This window comes from Diadema antillarum, unplaced genomic scaffold (assembly GCF_040938485.1).
Source record: "Diadema antillarum isolate AM-2024a unplaced genomic scaffold, OU_Dant_1.0 seq00000285_RagTag, whole genome shotgun sequence".
NCBI lineage: Eukaryota > Metazoa > Echinodermata > Echinoidea > Diadematoida > Diadematidae > Diadema > Diadema antillarum.
Window position 1 is genome coordinate 914,609 of NW_027271313.1, and position 9,241 is coordinate 923,849.

Sequence of the window (9,241 nt, forward strand, 5' to 3'; positions counted from 1 at the left end):
TAATGAACGTTAAAAAAAAACGTTTTTATTTCGTCCTCTTTACGGCTCTTTATTATGAATATTCATGCATAATTATGAATATTCAAATCAAGGTGTATGTGATCTAATTTTAGTAAATGTCTTCATGCATCACAACATTTTGGTGGTACATAAACGAATGTGATACAGAATCCTCAATTGGGAATAGGGTGTTGTATAGGTGGTAGGACATTAGGAATAGGTTAGGATAGGAGTATACAGGATTAGATTTAGGGTACATTTTTAATCTCAGATTGCGTCTATATTCTCATAACTATGATTTTTTTAAATACCCTATAAAGAATAAACATTAGACATTCTTAAAAGGGTTTCTGGACGTTCTAGACGGATATGGAAGGTTCTCTGAACGTTCTGGAAATGGTCATAAGACTTTTTAGACGTTCTTGAAACGTTTTTTTTTTTAACGTACTAGACGGTTTCAAAGGTTTTTTGGACGTCCGCAAAACGTCCACAGAACGTTTTGAATATTCTTAAAAGGTTTCACTGACGTCCACAACGTTCAAAAGGTTTTCTGCAGGTCCTTAATAATTCCGAAAGGTTTTTTTTATTGGTTTTCTAAACGTTTAAAGAAACGTTTTTATAACGTCCATTTGAAACGTTTTATATACGTCGAAAAACTTCCACAAAAAGACGTTCTGAAAACGTTTTGACAAAACGTCCTTGTGTAAGCTGGGTAATGACTGAATGCTGAGACGTATATGAAATAAAAAATGATAATTTTGGGAATTCGGGAAAAAGAAAAAGTATATATTGTGCATTATTATAAATTATCTTTTTCAAAATCTAATAAACATTTGGTCTCCTTCCAGGAATGCAATCTTTGTAGCTATAATGCCTCACTGGTGATGTGCAAATTATCTTTTTCATCATTGTTAAAACATTACCCAATCCAACCCAACCCAATCCAGTTAAACATAGTTCAGGCTTCTCGAGTCGACTAATATTATCTTAATTGACTTTTATGCCCTACTATATTTTGAAGTCAAGCACTAATTACATTTAACGAGATTTGATGGTTTTTGCTATTTTTCTCACACTCACTGTTATCTTGCTTTTATTTCACTAATTTCATTCACAGCTTCTTCCGTTTTTTCTTTTTTGGAAAGTAACTGTGATCACAGAAACAGTGCAGTAAGTGAAATAGTTTATCAATTTCATACCAAATTCTACGTGACGAAAGAGGGTTGCAGATGGATGCGCATGAATATTCTCCATACATGTCGTCAAATTAAGGCCTGCGGGCGAGGATAACAACTGTCAATACGTTAACGTGGGGGACAACAAACCACGTGGATATAAAGTACTAACATAAAGTTTAAAGATCGGATGAAGATCACCTTCAGTTTCACCAATAAAGTTATCACTTCAGCTGTATGAATCAAAGGCTGTAGAACAGGACCTATGATAACTGCTTTCATTTGTGCTCATTACTGTTTACAATAAACTCCACTATAATGAAAAGTCTCTCAGATCATAATATGCGTCTGTGTGTGAAGTTCTTTCATTCCGCCATTTTGTGGTAGGTTGTAGTGTTTGTGGTTAAAAGATAGAGAGCCATCGGTGAATGCCCGAAGGCATGTTTGTAGTTATCAATGACTCCACAGCTATGATGGAGTAATGATTATTATATAAGGCAACAGCGAGAGAGAAGTATATACATTGATGGAGGAAATGCATCAAATTTTGGAGAGATACTGAAGTCTAAAATGAAATGATATTTGGATTGTTATTATTATATTACACAAACTTACAAAGTTGATGACACCGGCTGTACCGGGTTGGTGTAAAACCGTAACGATTCAAAATATTATTAAACCAACAGAATATCTCACCTGTGGTGGCACAAAATAATTTGCTTTGCCAGCCGCTTCGGAGTCGGGTCCAAAATCGCCGATCACGAACTTGGTAAATCCAAGCATTGCTAATAAGCTAAGAGCACACCATCAGATGCGTATGAACAAGGACCTTTAGGATCTTTGGTATGAACATACAGCACAGGAGAATCAGTAGGCATAAACCACTTGAAAAAACACCGTTGTTATGTAAACAAAAATGTAACAAAGTTTCATTATTACGTCACAGATACTGAAAAGGGTTGTAGGCGCACTGGGTTGATGGAGACAAACGCAACGCCCATATTATTATTACGTCACTGCGCGTATTAGGATGAAGTTCGCGTCATTACGGGCATGTGCACAAAGTGACGCCCTGATATGCGCGGACCAAGGTTACGTGTGTACGTACACGTACGTTCGTACATAACAAACAATTCAACAGTGTACCATCTCTGTGCTTCTTTCTATCGAAAGTGTGTTATCACGAAAGCTCCCGAAGTTTTCCCACTTTTGCGACTTGAGAGACAGTAAATCGTATTTTGTCAGGTCAGTATTGATTATCTACAATCTTTTACATGAGTATTCCTAATTTTACTCATAAATTTCAACGGATTTAAGGCTTTACAACTACTTAAAAAATACTTTGTACATTGGCATTCCTCAAGGTCAAGTGAAGGTCATTTATTCAACCAGAAGGTCTATACACAATCAATAGGGGGACACTTCATACATAGGCCTTATCATTATCATTCAAATCTTCAATCTTGCTTATATACAGATATTGAGATCTAGTCTGACTACGACGCCATGGAAGTATATTCCAAATCCCCAATTCACGTCCCCGTGCCATGGGAGTTACAGAAGAGGTCACGGTGTTACGATCCGTACCCTTGGGTCCGGGCCACCGCAGGGTTACCCGCGAACAGCTCCCCTGATGTAAGCAAAAACTACTAGTATACTCCCCACATTCTCTTATTCTATGTCGCATGTTTCAAATAAGCAGGAAAAACGTATATACGAGAAAATAAAATCACTATTAATATCATTATTATTATTATTATTATTATCATTATTTGTATTACACTTCACAGCCTGAATTTCTTACAAAGTTTAATAATAATATCAGTAGACAGATGTATGCCTGCTTATCAAGACTTCTTCCTAAAATTTTTTAGTTTTGTTGAATAGAGAATGATGAATAGAAAAGAAGCGAGACAGCTGTAGGACAGCTATTATTATTATTATTATTATTATTACAATAAAATATATTATTATATACACATTAATTGGAGTCATATTCACTGAAAATATACGAAAAAGTGTTTGATACAATAAAATTGACGATAAGATTATAAGACCTATTGTGAACAATGTTACTACAGATAGTGGGTTTACTGTACATGAGCTGTCGTACAGCTGCCCTACTGAGGTTGTGAAGAAGCATCATTATATTCCTACACAGCAGTGTTTCCAGTCTGTAGCATCATATCAGATTTCCCTTAAAAAGCAGCACCCTGATTCACTTTGAGAACTATTTTTAAAGGTGTATTTGCAAGTTTTGTTGATGATGGAAAAATGAATGAATGAAGACTAAGTGTTATGCGGCCACAGTAAATGGTGGAAATAGATGCAAAGTGAGATGTTTACATTACTAAGGTCAGATTATTGAATAAAAACTTAGTACCGATCCGAGTAATTAGCATTTTACAATCTCTTCATTTCTCATTGTGTGCCAAGCTGGTTGAGACAGCCCGCCTAATTCCATCACAACCAGTGTACCTGGCTGGTAATCTTCTTCTCCAACGGCTCCAAGAGTCCCTTCAAAACAAGGAGCTGAAGGAACAGATTGGAGTACGTTATAATGCCCCATTTCTTTGATAATCAATTAAGATCCACACGAACACAGGCGTAAGACCCGAGAATACGGTGAACTCACAGTATCATATCTTTGGAAGACGATGTAAAAAACATAGAGAAGCCCCCAACCCCACAGACACAAACAAAAAGGATATAAATAAAAATAAAAGACATTATCCATGATCTTAGTGAAGAAGAGACACTATTCTACCATCGTGTAATGAAGCGTCAACCGGCCATTGACTCCACAAATGTTTATGACTTCAACAAAATGACCTGATGGAATTGAATGTTCATTAATAATAGTAATAATGATAATGATCATCATCATCATAATAATAATAATGATAACAATAATAACAACCAATATACTAGTATTGATAATAATAATGATAATAATAATGATTATTATTATTATAATACAGTGTACTTATAATGCGCCAATTCAACATGACTAGCGTGCTCAAGGCGAAGTAGGAAAAGTGAATTTTTGATTACAAAAATCATTACACACACATGTTCCTTAAAATGAATGAAACGATGATGAAAAAATACATAATATACAATGCTACTGTAAAGCGATTACGAACAATGAGTCTTGATATACTAAAAGTAATATACACGTAATCTTTATTTCTGTGCTATCTGGTACCACTATTATTGACCATAAGCTTGTTCTTTCTTCTCAATTCTAACAGGTTTTGTCCAACAAGGTACGCCTTGCCGAAAGAAAGGCAAAGCGAGCTGAGCGCACAGCCGGTCTCATCGGAGGCATGGCAAACTACTCCCTTCAGAAGGTGGCTCGCGCTCCAGGGGCGTCACCAGCTTTTTTTCAAGGGGGGTGCGTTTTGACCCTAATGTAACGAGATTTTTTTTTTTTTGGACAGACATTTGGAATATAGGAAGCTCCCAATCCCTAGACTTTTACTGTTTTTGAGGGAAACCAAGCGGGGAAAGGGCACTGGCGTAGCTAGGATTTCATCTGGGGGGGGGGGGGGGTTGTTAGTATGCGAGGGAGCGAGAAGGGGGGGGGGAGGGTGGGGAAGTGCCTGTTGTCCCCCCCCCCCCCTCCCACGGTGAGAACTTTTTGCATTTTGATGTTGTAATTGGTGCAATTTGATGCAGGCTTTTTGCGTGTTTTTATCGACTTGAAACAATCCCATTTGTTTAAGGTAGCAGTTCATTTTGATGGAATTTGTTGTTGAACAATATGCCTATAAACTATATAATTTCAATAAATTTCTTGTATTGATTCTTACACTGATATGTCATGAACGCGACCGAGCCCGAGCAAGCGGAGAGAGCGAGGGGGGATTTGATGCATGTTTTGCTTGTTTTATCGACTTGAAACAGTCCCACTTGTCTAAAGTAAAGTAGTATATTTTGATGTAGATTATTATCGAACAATTTGCCTATAAAATAGTATCATCCGAATAAACTTCCAATTTTAATATTTACACTGAATATCATGAACGCGGCCAAGTAAGAGCGAGAGGAGTGAGCGAGGGGGAGGATGTGGGAGGGAGTGTCCCCCTCCCACGGGGAGCACTTTTTGCATTTTGATGTTGTATATAAATGGTGCAATTTGATGCAGGTATTTTGCGTGTTTTATCGACTTGAAACAATCCCACTTGTTTAAAGTATCAGTACATTTTGAAGTAAATTGTTATTGAACAATTTGCCTATAAATGGTATAATTCAAATAAACTTCTAGTAATAATTCTTACACTGATGTCATGAACGCGACCGAGCCCGAACAAGCGGAACGAGCTAGGGGGAGGTTGTGGGAGGGGGTTGTCCCCCAATAGTATAAATGGATTATGAAATGAAGGTGTGAAACGACAAATTACTGGCAGCAATATCGGGAGAATGGCTAAACGATTACATGCGAGCGAGCGGAACGAGCGAGCTTTAAAATTTTGACATTTTACAGTCCCAAAACTGCCGTTTGTACCCATATTTTTTTGTTTTGGAAATTAAGGGGCAGGGGCACCGGGCGCAACTTCTGGCAATTACTGAAGGCAGCAACATCAGGTGAATGGCATAACGATTACATGCGAGCGAGCGGTGCGAGCGAGCTTGAAAATTTTACATTTTACAGTCCAAAAGCTGCCGTTCTTAGCCATATTTTTTCTCTTTGGAAATTAAGGGAGGGGGGCGCACCGTGCGGAACTGCTGGCAATTACTGGCAGCAACATCAGGTGAATTGCATAACGATTAAATGCGAGCGAGCTTGAAAATTTTGACATTTTTACAGTAGAAAAACTGCCGTTTGTAGCTATATTTTTTCGCTTTGGAAATTAAATCGGGGCGCACCGGGCGCAACTGCAGACAATTACTGGCAGTAACATCAGGGGAATTGCGTAAATATTAAATGCGAGCGAGCTTGAAAATTTGGACATTTTACAGTCCAAAAACTGCCGTTTGAAGCTATATCTTTTTTGCTTTCGAAATTAAGGGGGGCGCAACGGGCGCAACTGCTGGCAATTACTGGCAGCAATATCAGGAGAATTTAAATGCGAGCGAGCGGAGCGAGCGAGCTTGAAAAATGTGACATTTTACAATCCAAAAACTGCCGTTTGTAGCTATATATTTTTTTTTTGCAGTAAGGGGGGGGGGGGGGCGCACCGGGTGGAACTGCCGGCAATTACTGGCAGCAACTTCAGGAGAATGGCATTACGACTAAATGCCAGCGAGCGGAGCGAGCGAGCTTGAAAATGTTGACATTTTACAGTCCAAAAACTGCCGTTTGTAGCTGTACTTTTTCGCTTTGGAAATTAAGAGGGGGCGGGGGGGGGGGGACGCCCGGTGCGCCCCTCCCCCTGGATCCGCCACTGGTAGTCAAGGGTGTCGGTTTATGTTCATGACTGGGGAAGGTATGACTAGCGAGGTGGCGTCGAAGTGACCAAGCATGGGAAGGATGTCCAAAATCTATCTAAATAGTAAACACTGTCTAGAATACACTTGTACTAGTAGATATGAATGAAATCAGTGCTGCCAGAACCAGGGGTGCGAATTGTTTTTGCCCACGATTCTTTTCTTTTTTTGTCCCCGATGCAAAATTTCCACAAAAAAATAAATAAATAGATAAGAAATAATTATTATTTAGGGTCCGGCGTTGAGGTCGCTCGCAGACTGATTTTTTTTTTTTTTTTTAAGGTCTGAAGGGGGGTGCGTTCGCACCCAACGCACCCCCCCTGGTGACGCCCATGCGCTCAGGAGAAGTCTCGAAGGGCCGAGGCTAGGGTACGGCAGGAGGAAGAAAGGGCACGACAAGCAGAAGACCGTGCTTGTCGTGCCGAGGACAGGGCGAGTATCGCTGAGACACGGTTGACAGCAATGGAGGAGGACATCAGAGGAGCCGAGGACAACGCGCGGCTGATCAGCCAGAAGGTAAAGGTTGCTGAAGAGATTGCGGCGAAGGCTCAGCAAAGGGCGATATCTGGAGAACAGAAACTAGCACTGGCAGAAGAAGGCATTAACATCGCAGAGGAGAAATCTCGGCTCGCCGAGGAGAGAGCGAAACGAACCGAAGATAAGCTGAGCATTGCCGAGGAGAATGTGAGACAGGCAGAAGAGAAGGCAATCATTGCCGAAGAACGAGCGAGGAAGGCCGAAGAGCAGGCTCTCATCGTCGGTGAGAGGGCGAAGCAGGCAGAGGAGAAGACGAGACGGTTCATGGACAAGTATCTCGATGCAACATCACAGATCGAGATCTTGAAGATGGAGTTGGCTTTGGCCAAACATAAGAAAGTTCCTTCGAAGGACCATCTTCAGGTAAGTGGGCCCTAGTCTGGTAGGGCGTTTCAGAAAAACACAAATGAGAAGATAAGTCCGTGGATTATGAAAATCACTTTACAAAGATGACAACCCAGAATGAATTGAATGAAGTAACAGAGATTCAGATTATAACCATTAATCAAGATTATGCAGAAATGATCACAAAAAAGGCAAATAAATTGCCTCTATTTCCATATCTCCATGAGCACCGAAAGGTGGACTTGTGCGCTATACAAATAACACTATTCCTCTTATTCTTCTTCTTATTATTATTATTGTTATTATCATTACTATTAATTCTTATTATTATTATCATCATTATTATTATCATCATTATCGTTATTATTAATATTATTAATTTCGATCTTCAGGTTGACGTGACTGCCTCCTCTTCGGGTGTTTCTCTCTCCCCAACTCTGCCTGCATGGTGAGAAGACTTTGGATATTATTTTAGAATAATTTGAACGTAATGCTTATAACTGGTTTAGAGTCGTCGATTCTATAGTAACAGGGCAGATTGTAAGCTGCACAAATCACGGAAGACTGAATTTAAAAATATATATCCTTCAGTGTTTCATTCTTTAAAAAAACACACATTTTATCTAGTGGAATCGGTAACAATTTCATTTAAAGATAGATGTCGAGAAAATGGTATTGTCAAAACCTAATTCTATTATGCTCTTTGTAAATCAGCACGCCATATCAAGCCGCAGCCTCGGCACCTCCTAGTACCATCCAATCCCCATCCTCACACTGCTCGTCACCAATCAGCACCTCTGGTCGTTCGTCACCCAGCACCTCTTCTCTTTCAAACTCCCCACCCCCTGTGTAAGATTATCTATTAATGTTCCTTTTTCTTTTAAGTGTGATTTCTTTAAATAAAGGAGTATAATGCATCATATATTCGATACGTTTTACTTGACAACGAGAACCATTTCACATGAGATGACAATTGTTTAACCGAACTTTCGCTCTGAAATCATGTGTAAAGAGTCGCGATTGCCCATATAAACCGCCAAGTTTTAACCTCAGTCCATGACAACAAAATTATTTTGATGCGTATAGAAAAAAAAAATGATGACAAGTAAGTTAGGCATCTTCTTCTACATTTTGGAAGGCTTTTCGCCAAGTGCATACAGAAAGAAAGGGAATAGAGTTCTAATAGGACAATTACCCCAGACCCTTACACTGCTCCTGAACCTAATCCTAACCCCTACCCAAACTCTAACCCTAACCCTAACCCTAACCCTAATCTTTACTCTAACCTTGTATCACTAACCAGTATTTAGCCGGAGATGATTGTCCTGATACGATCCTACAGTATTCCCCTCCCGTCTCTCTTCTTCCAGACAGAAAGAAAAACAACCATACCTTATCCCCCTCTCTCCTCCTCTTCTTCTTCTTCTTTTTCATCCAGACATACGCCCCTTATATCCCCACTACCATCTTCCAGCCAGACGTCGGCAAGCCCCACTCCTGGGTAAGAACTACTAAATCATCAACTTAAGTAGAACGTATGGCATTTATGTTTGATGTTTATACATTTTTAATCAACTTACAAACGCAAATTTCTTTGACAATTGAAGGTTGACATTGATATTGTGCTTATGATGATAAAACATTTTATCCATAAACTATGAGTCGTTAAGTATTAAGACCACAATGTTACGTCAGCGTGATTATTTTTATATGATTGTAATTCTCCATGACAGGCCTACCAACACTCCATC